At 45.9% G+C, this 10305-nt stretch overlaps 1 protein-coding gene and 1 long non-coding RNA gene across 3 annotated transcripts in view; one reads left to right on the top strand and one right to left on the bottom strand.

The window, feature by feature from the left end:
- LOC108528104 (uncharacterized) overlaps nt 1–8558 on the bottom strand; it is a 59679-nt gene extending 51121 nt beyond the window's left edge. The window contains exons 1-2 of the long non-coding RNA XR_001885029.1: nt 8516–8558; nt 4628–4726 (exon numbers count right to left, since the gene is read on the bottom strand). This is a non-coding gene — a long non-coding RNA (uncharacterized LOC108528104). The remainder of the gene's footprint in view (nt 1–4627; nt 4727–8515) is intronic.
- Nucleotides 8559–8795: 237 nt separating this feature from the next.
- Nucleotides 8796–10305, top strand: part of SLC16A1 (solute carrier family 16 member 1) — a 47527-nt gene continuing 46017 nt past the window's right edge. The window contains exon 1 of one of the 2 annotated variants that reach the window (XM_017869742.1): nt 8796–9444. The gene's annotated coding sequence lies outside the window, so the exon portion shown is untranslated. Of the gene's footprint in view, nt 10215–10305 lie in introns of both variants that reach the window. The other variant, XM_017869743.1, reaches the window with a different exon arrangement.

The following is a 10305-nucleotide window of genomic DNA, read 5'->3' as shown; positions in this document are numbered from 1 at the left end:
TTTTTTGAGACAAAGGCTTGCTGTCGCCCAGGCTGGAGTGCAGTGTGGCACGATCTCGGCTCACTGCAACCTCCACCTCCCAGGTTCAAGCAATTCTCTGCCTCAGCCTCCCGAGTACTGGGATTACTGGGATTACAGGCACCTGCCACCATACCCGGCTAATTTTTATATTTTTACTCTTGACCTCATGATCCACCTGCCTCAGCCTACCAAAGTGCTGGGATTACAGGCATGAGCCACCACACCCAGCCTGCAAATATTTAAAAAGTAGTAAACAGCGGCCAGGCGTGGTGGCTCACGCCTATAATCCCAGCAATCTGGAAGGCCAAGGCGGGTGGATCTGAGGTCAGGAGTTTGAGACCAGCCTGACCAACATGGTGAAACCTAAAAATACAGAAATCAGTCAGGTATGGTGGTGCACCCCTGTAAGCCTAGCTACTCAGGAGGCTGAGGCAGGAGAATCGCTTGAACCCAGAAGGTGGAGGTTTCAGTGCGCCGAGGTCGCACCACTCCTCTCCAGCCTGGGCGACAGAGTGAGATTCCGTCTCAGTGGAAAAAAAACAGTATGTACAATATGATTCCTTAAGAAACATATATATGTGTATGTGTGTGTCTGTGTCCACACAAAAAAATTCTCAAAGACCTAGAGAAGCAGTAAAGTAAATCCCTGGCCACCAGAATAACTAAACATACAAAAAACCAGCAGTTGGAAACAATAATTTTGACTCATTTGTCATGTTGAAGAAATTTTATTGCAAACATTTTGTTTTCTAGCAAACTATTTTGACCGCGTCATGTCATGTCAGTAGAGTGCCAAGGAAGTAACTGATTAGGATACTAAACTGGTGCAGGCTGGTAAGATAAGTGATAGGTCAAAACAGAGCAAGGAGAGCTGAAGAGAAATGGGGAGGTCAAGGGAGGAGCTTAGAGTGCATCTCACGAATACTGAGTTAGTCTTTCTTTAAAGAATGGCAAAATTCACCCTACATCGAGACACAGGCCTTTGAAAGCAGGAGGACTACACCTGACATATAACCTGAAATTAGATGATGATACTCTGAATAAGAGGGCTCTCAACTTTAAAAAAAAAAGTTTTTAGGATTGACATTATCTTCTTTACTCCAGGTATGTGCTTAGCAAACCCTTTCTTCAAATATGGTTCAAAAGCAAATCACATTTTCCATATTCCCTATTAAATTATTATATATTATGGGGGGGCGCAGTATTCTTAATGACAAAATACTATGTTTAAAAAGAATCCTTTCCTAAAAGAAATCAGGAAGATAATTCCATTTACAATAGCTACACAAAAATAAGATACTTAAGAATAAACTTAACCAAGGAGGTTAAAGATCTCTAAACTGAAAACTATAAAACCTTGATGAAAGAAACTAAAGAAGACACAAAGGAATGGAAAGACATTTCATGTTCATGGGAGAATTAATATTGTTGAAACACCCATACTACCCAAAGTGATCTACAAACTATAGTCTCTATCTAATACCTATGATATATTTCACAGAAATAAAAAAGACAGCCGGGCGCGGTGGCTCACTCTGTAATCCCAGCACTTTGGGAGGTCAAGGAGGGGGGATCACCTGAGGTCGGGAGTTCGAGACCAGCCTGACCAACATGGAGAAACCCCATCTCTAATAAAAATACAAAATTAGCCAGGCGTGGTGGCACATGCCTGTAATCCCAGCTACTTGGGAGGGTGAGGCAGGAGAATCGCTTAAACCTAGGAGGCGGAGGTTGCGGAGAGACGAGATTGTGCCATTGCACTCCAGTCTAGGCAACAAGAGTGAAACTCCATCTCAAAACAACAACAACAACAACAACAACAACAACAACAAACAAATCATATGGAGCCACAAAAGACTCAAACAGGCAAATAAATCCTGAGCAAAAATAACAAAGCTGAGGCATCACAGTACTTGACTGCAAAATATACTACAAGGGTATAGTAACCAAAGCAGCATGGTATTGGCATAAACACAAACACAGAGACCAATGGAACAGAATAAAAAACCCAGAAATAAATTCATGCATCTATGGCCAACTGTTTTGCGACAAAGGTGCCAAGAAAACACACTGGGAAAAAGACAGTTTCTTCAATAAATGGTACTGGGAAAACTGGAAGTTACATGCAGAAGCCGAAGACTAGACCCTGTCTCCATCATATACACAAATCAACTCAAAATGGATTAAAGACTTAAATACAAAACTTGAAACTATGAAATTACTAAAAGAAAACATAAGGGAAATGCTTTACAACATCGGATTGGGCAAGGGTTTTTAAAATAAGATCTCAAAGCATAGACAACAAAAGCAAAAAATAGACCAATGGGATTATATCAAACTGAAAAGCTTTTGTACATAAAAAGGAAGCAAGTAACAAAATGAAGAGACAATCTACAAAATGGAAGAAAATATAAGCAAACTATACATCTCACAAGGAGTTAATATCTGAAGAATATATAAATAACTTAATTCAACAATGAAAAACAAATTATCTTGATTTAAAAGTGGGCAAAAGACCTTAATAGGCATTTCTCAAAAGAAGACATACAAATGGCCAACAGGTACATGAAAAAATGCTCAACATCACTAATCATTAGGCAAATGCAAATCCAAATTACAATGAGGTATCACCTCACTCTAGTTAGAATGGCTATTAACAAACAGGCTGGGGCATGGTGGCTCATGCCTATAATCCCAGCACTTTGGGAGGCTGAGGCAGGTGGATCATTTGAGGTCAGGAATTCAAGGCCAGCCTGGCCAACACAGTGTAACCCCGTCTCTACTAAAAATACAAAAATTAGCCAGGTATGGTGGCACCTGCCTATAGTTTCAGCTACTCGGGAGGCTGAGACAGGAGAATTGCTTGAACCCAGGAAGCAGAGGTTGCAATAAGCCAAGATTGCACCACTGCACTGCAGCCTGAGTGACACAGTGAGACTCTGCCTTTAAAAAAAAAAAAAAAAAAAAAAAAAAAAAGACAAAAGAAAACAAGTGTTGGCAAGGATATGGAGAAAAGACAACACTCACACATTTTTGGTGGAATTACAAATTAGTACAGCAGCTATGGAAGATAGTCTTTAATCCATTTTGAGTTGATTTGTGTATATGGTGGAGACAGGGTCTAGTCTTATTCTTCTGCACGTGACTTTCCAATTTTCCCAGCACCATTTATTTAAGAGACTTTTTCCCAATGTGTGTTCTTTGCACCTTTGTTGAAAATTTTTACCTCAAAACATTAAAAATAGAAGTCCCACTAGTGGCTATGTATTCAAAGGAAATGAAGTCAGTTACATTGAAGTGGTATCTGCCCTCCTATGTTTATTGCAGCACTATTTACAATAACCAAGTTATGGAATCAACCCAAATATCTAACAGTGAATGAATGAATAAAGAAAATGTGAGGCTGGGAACGGTGGCTCATGCCTGTAATCCCAGCACTTTGGGAGACTGAGGTGGGTGGGTCATTTGAGGTCAGGAGTTTGAGACCAGCCTGAGTAATATGGTGAAATCCTGTCTCTACTAAAAATACAAAAATAGCCAGGCATGGCAGGTGCCTGTAATCCCAGCTACTTGGGAGGCTGAGGCAGAAGAATCGCTTGAACCTGGGAGGCAGAGGTTGCAGTGAGCTGACATTGCATCACCGCACTCCAGCCTGGGGGACAGAGTGAGACTCAGTCTCAAAAAAAAAAAAGAAAAGAAAAAGGAAAAAAAAGAGAAAATGTGGTACATATGGATAACAGAATATTATACAGCTGTAAAAAAGCATGAAATCTTGCCATTTGTGAAAATATGGTTAAACCTGGAGGACATTATGTTAAGTGAAATAAGCCAGACACAGAAAGATAAATACTGTATGATCTGTGGAATCTAATTTTTTTAAAGTAAGAGTTTATATCCCACAAGCAAAGAGAAGAGTGGTTATCTGAGACTAGAAAGGGGAGAGGGGAAAGGAGGAGAGGGAGAGGCTGTCAACAGGTATAAAGTGACAATTAGATTGGAAGAATAAGTTCTGGTGTTTTATTGCACAGTAGGGTTGCTGTTAACAATAAGATATTGTATATCACAAAACAGCACAAGGTGAGAGATATGCTAAGTACCCTGATTTGATCAGTATACAACATTTGTTTGTATGGAAACACCAAACTATAACCCAGAATATGTACAATTACATATTACATATATGTGTATGTGTGTGTCTGTGTGTGCACAAAAGAATTCTCAAAGACCCAAAGAAGCAGTAAAGCAAATCCCTGGCCACCAGAATAACTAAACATACAAAAAGCCAGCAATTACAATGAAAATTTAAAAAAAAAACCCAAAAAACAATTACAATGTGTCAATTAAAAAAAGAATTCTTTCCTGTATTATTGTTACTAAAATGGGCAAAATAGCACCTTCCTATTTATTACATCACAGAAATGGTGAAGTAACTGAAAGAATGTAAGTTAAGTAGGTGAATTCTGGAGAACACACTGTAATTTTATCTTTTTTCAGATAAAGCAACAGAGCAACTTACTCAGCTTAAAGAGTACCTATATCATATTTTTTTGAAGTTTGCATTTGCATTTCTTATTGCATCACTAACTTACGAAGTTATAACTCTTACCTTGAAATCTTCCCAAGTTTTGCTCACTTAACAAGCTTGCAAACAACAGTCCGGCACTTTCCTGAGGCAGATTACCATAGCTGCATCCAGTCTATCAACCTTTAAAACAGAAAGGTGAATCCTAAGAATTTTGTGATAGTCATAAATCTAAAAGCCAGTAGAAAGCACCAGGTCTTCTCTGGTTCTGATGTAATTATTCTTTTTTTTTTTTTTTGAGACAGAGTCTCGCTCTGTCACCCAGGATGGAGTGCAGTGGCACAATCTCTGATCACTGCAAGCTCCACCTCCTGGGTTCACGCCATTCTCCTGCCTCAGCCTCCCGAGTAGCTGGGACTACAGGTGCCTGCCACCATGCCCGGCTAATTTTTTGTATTTTTAGCAGAGACGGGGTTTCACTGTGTTAGCCAGGGTGGTCTCGATCTCCTGACCTCATGATCCGCCTGCCTCGGCCTCCCAAAGTGCTCGGATTACAGGCCTGAGCCACTGCGCCCGGCCTGATGTAATGATTCTAAAAGACCCCCATGACAAAATATTTTATCTTAAAGATTGTACTTGTTCTTTACACTTAAAGAAACTGAGTTTCTGATCATGCCAATCATTAGATGGGAGGCCTCAGACAAGTCTTTTAGCGTCCCTGGGCCTTAATTTCCATTTCCATAAAAAGTCAGGAGTGCCTTAGAAGATCTCCAATTTCCTCTCCACTCTGATTTCTCATCCTATGCTTCCTAGTTCATTTCTTCAATGTTGTGTGCCTCAAATCAGGAAGAAAATCTGGCAGAAGAGCAAGAATTTTACCTGTATTATTTTATTATTTTCAGCAGCTCACCCACCCACCCTGTTTCTATTTTTCCAGGTAACAGCCTTGGAGTTGCTTTTGATTTTTCCCTTTTATGTACTTTAGACAAATTATGACATTAATTCATAAATACTTATAGAACACTTTCAAAGTTTTACTAATTACTTCTTCTGCAGATACTGTCTCATTTGATTAACACAACAGTTCGGACTAGTAGGTATTATTTTTAATTTATCTGGCGAGGAAACCAAAGCCCAAGAAAGTTCAGTGAGTTAACTGCCCAGAATAACACAGATAGCAGTTATAGGACCAGATCTTCTTCTTTTTTTTTTCTTTGCACTCTGTCACCCAGGCTGGAGTGCAGTGGCACGATCTTGGCTTACTGCAACCTCTGCCTCCTGGGTTCCCAGTGATTCTCCTACCTCAGCCTCCTGAGTAGCTGGGATTATAGGTGCCTGCCACCACGCCAGGCTAATTTTTGTATTTTTAGTAGAGACGGGGTTTCACCATGTTGGTCAGGCTGGTCTTGAACTCCTGACCCCGTGATCCGCCTTCCACAGCCTCCCAAACTGCCAGGATTACAGGCATGAGCCACTGTGCCTGGCCTATTTATTTATTTATTTGAGATGGAATTTCGCTCTTGTTGACCAGGCTGGAGTGACCAGTCAGCGTGATTTCAGCTCACTGCAACCTCCACCTCCCAGGATTACAGGCATGCGCCACTACAACCGGCTAATTTTGTATTTTTAGTAGAGACAGGGTTTCACCATGTTGCTCAGGCTGGTCTTGAACTCCCGACCTCAGGTTATCTGCCTGCCTCGGCCTCCCAAAGTTCTGGGATTATAGGCGTGAGCCACTGTGCCCAGCCTAGGCCTATTTTTTTTTTTTTTTTTTTTTTTTGCATTTTTTCGTAGAGACAGGATTTGGCCATGTCGGCAAGGTTGGTCCTGAACTCCTGACCTCAGGTGATCCACCCACCTCCGCCTCCCAGAGTGCTGAGATTACAGGCGTGAACCACCGTGCCTGGCCAGGACCAGGTCTTCTGATTCTGAAGTCTTCTTTTCACAACACTAAAATCTATTAAGGCAGATCCAGGTTTTGTAGGGCCTGAGGTATCTATATTTTGATGACTATCTATCTTCAAGGATAGGAGTACAAAACTGCAATACAACACAAAGTATGATCCCGTTGAACACACTGTTAAGGCCCCTCTCAGAGCCTCCTTGGGGTCTATTCAAGGGAAGGGCCTCTAGGGTTAATCTTTAGGGTTAGGTTTCATGTAGTGTTTTCTATATGGTAAGACATTGCAAAATAAATACTATTTTTTTTTTTTCTTTTGAGACAGAGTCTCACTCTGTTGCCCAGGCTGGACAGGCTGGAGTGCAGTGGCACCATCTCGGCTCACTGCAACCTCCACCTCCTGGGTTCAAGCGATTCTTCTGCCTTAGCCTCCCAAGTAGCTGGGAATACAGGCGCGTGCCACTACACCCGGCTACTTTTTGTATTTTAAGCAGAGACAGGGTTTCACCATATTAGCCAGGCTGGTGTCGAACTCCTGACCTCATGATCTGTCCACCTCGTGTTTTTTTTTGTTTTGTTTTGTTTTGTTTTGTTTTTAGATGGAATCTCACTCTGTTGCCCAGGCTGGAGTACAATGGTGAGATCTTGGCTCACTGCAATCTCTGCCTCATGGGTTCAAACAATTCTCCTGTCTCAACTTCCTGAGTAGCTAGTACTACAGGCGTGTGCCATTACGCGTGGCTAATTTTTCTATTTTTAATATTGGCAGGGTTTCACCATGTTGGCCAGGCTGGTCTCAAAATCCTGGCCTCAAGTGATCCGCCCACCTCAGCCTCCCAAAGTGCTGGGATTACAGGCTTGAGCCACCACGCCGGCCTGCAATAAATACTAGTTTTATTATCATAATAACCCTGAGGTAGGTATTATCCTTGTTTTACAGAGTTGGGAGTCAGGCTTGGAAAGGTAAAATGACTTGCCTGAAGACATAGAGCTGGTAAGTGCAAGAATCAAATTTGGAACTCAACAGATCTGGCTTTCAAGTCTATATTGTCAATCTACCATCCTATGGGGCTCTATAAGCCTGCTTTTGAGGTTTCCTGAGATTCATCTTATTTAACCACTTCTCACTACATTCCATAGAACAGGGCCTTATAAATGTACATCTAAACCAGACTCAGGATCCTGTCTCTCTAACTTAATTCTGCTTACCATCTACCTGAATGTTGCTGCCACCCTAGCACTGCTCTTGTAAGTCCTGGCTGCCCCAATGACCCGAAATGCCTTCCCTTTCTGTAAAAAGCAATTACTGAATTACTAGTAGTACTTGGCCGTGGATGCCATACTGTCTTCTAACACACTGAACTGTTATTGGAAAGCACATAGGACCTCTCAGGACCTGATTCTCCAATCTGTACTCTTCTTCAATCTCAAGCTCTTCATTTGCAAAACAGAAACCATAAGGCCTACCTCCCCGGGTTGCTGTGAGAATTGAGGGGGAGGGTAAGTGAGGGGGTGAGTCCTGGAAGGGAGGAAGACACGAGGGAAGGGCAGGGTCCTGGCAAGCAGCAAATGCTCAACAGATGTTGGTTAATTTGTGCCTGACCCAGTCTCCCCAAAACTTGCAAGCTTTTGAAGGCAGGGGCCTTGCCTCATACTTTTTTGTATTTCTCAAAAGTTTCTGGACATCAGAGACCTCCATGGTTATCTGATCACTTTCAAACACACACAATGGTTATCCGGTCAAACGGCTATTACATAAAAACAGGCTCTGGGGTGGTTGAACTTTCAAATGCTGGCGCTGACAAGCTGGGCGTCTGGAAAGTTACTACCCTCTCTGAGCCTCGGTCCCTTATTTACAAAATGTTCACACGCAGTGCCCTTCACGGGGCTGTGAGGATTACAGAGGCTAATCCGGCGTGAGGCGCATCAGCCCCAGCGCCGCCTTGCCACGATTTCTCTCGGCCCCACCACACCGCGCATCCTCCCTAGCGTCGGCCCTGCCGTTCCCGCTTCTCTACGGTGGCCAAGCGGTGCACACCTCAACCCACCGGCCAGTCTCCCCACCCTCTTACCTGCTCTTCTTTCCCCACTCGTCCTTTAATACCACCAGGCGCCCAACCGCCGCTGGCCTGGCTCTGGTGGCAGTTCATGGGTTCTTCCCTTCAGGGCCCTCCCCATGAGCCTACGAGGCTCGGTTCTGTTTACTGTCGCCTTCAGAGGAGGAAACAGGCCCGGAGGGGTGGGGGGTTGGGGAACTTTCCGAGGTCACTGAACTGGTGTCAGGCCCGGATTGGAATCCGAACACATCCCAGCCCGTGCCCGGCTCCACAGCGCCGGCCCCGGCGTCTTCCCGGGTGTCAGCGGCACCCGCATCCATTCAAACGCTGCCCAGTCCCCGCTCCTCAGTCGCTTCCCGCTACTCCGCGCGCTCGTCTCCCCCCACCCGTCAGGGTCAGGCCTCTAGGTGACTTTTCCTTTTTCTCTGGCAGAAACTGAGGGGTGAGACCGACATTTGTGTTCCGAACGAGGGCAGGTTGCCTAGAGCTCGTCAGACAGGGACCAAGGGGCGAATCTGGCAGGGTGCGATAGCTCCGCGTAGCTCTGCAGGGGCGCAGCGCGCGGGTCGGACTGGGACGCCGGTCACGTGGCAGGGAGGGGGGCGCCGGCGCGCGCGGGCGAGCTAGAGGGCGCGCGCGGCTGAGAGCGTGTGGAGATGCCGGCTACAGTGCGGGTGTCTGTGTGGCGGGGAGGGGGCGGCGGCCGGGAGAAACGACTCCGCCCCCTGTGCGCATGCTCGGGCCCCAGCGGGTTATAAGGCAGCCTCGCCGGCCCGACCAGACAAAGTGGTGAGCTGCTACGTGACTGGCTGGCTGCGTAGGTGCTGGAACAAGTAAACGAGGCAGCGAGCGAAGGACGGGAGTCGGACCCTGGGCCCCGTGGAACTCCAGCCCGCGCCACCACGTCACGCACACGCTCGGCGGTGCGATCCGCGCTTATAACGGTTAGTTGGGTAATAGCCGGCGGCACGCGGCGCGGACCCCACGGTGCCCTCGCTGCCGTGGTGGGGTCGGAGGGGACCTCCGGGGTTGGGAGACTTTGTCTCCGGGGGAGGGAGGGGGCCCAGCAGAGGGCATCGTGGTCATAGGCAGCCGCGTGGCCTCGGACTGCAGTGCTGGTGAAGGAGACCTTGAGGCGCTGGGGACAGCGCCTCTCAGCCGAGCCGCGGGCCTCGTGGTCATATGCCGGCCCCTGGCCTGGCCGAGGAGTTGGGTCGTAGTGCCCGGTGACGTTGGGGAAGTCCCATCCCCTCTAAGTCTTCAATAGGTTCCTCGAGAGATGCTTTGATCTGGAAAAGGGATAACATGAGGCTGCTTCACGTGGTACCTCCAGACTCTCCTGGCCGCTTCTGTTCCAAGGGAAGGGACTCGGGGCAGGAATTATTTATGATTTGTGACATTGTCCGCCCCAACCTTCTTGGTCCCCCGATTCTTGCCCCACGTGGTGACTTGCGAGAGTGATGCGGAGAGCCGCATTCCCCACAGCCAAGGCGTGACTGCAGGGTTCGAGTAGACTTTGCGGAGGGGACGGGGCAGCCCGCAGACTCCTGGGAGTGGTGCTGACGGGGGCTCTTTGTCATTCAACCTGTGGCTGCCAGCGTCCGCCGCAGCGCCCGCCGCAGCGCCCTTCTACTCATGGACTTAAGGCGGCCCTGTTGAGAGAAATCTGGAGGATAGCGTTTACACTTGGTCCGATGCAAGCTTTTTGTTCCAAGTACGTCTTTTTTTTTTTTTTTTTCAGCATGCGTTTTAACATTTTATTACTTTGTTGTGACATATTTGATGGAACAAGCAGTTGCCAAAAC

This window comes from Rhinopithecus bieti, unplaced genomic scaffold, assembly GCF_001698545.2.
Source record: "Rhinopithecus bieti isolate Rb0 unplaced genomic scaffold, ASM169854v2 scaffold_3040, whole genome shotgun sequence".
In the NCBI taxonomy this organism is placed as follows: Eukaryota; Metazoa; Chordata; class Mammalia; order Primates; family Cercopithecidae; genus Rhinopithecus; species Rhinopithecus bieti.
This window is presented reverse-complemented; position numbering and strand designations above follow the sequence as displayed.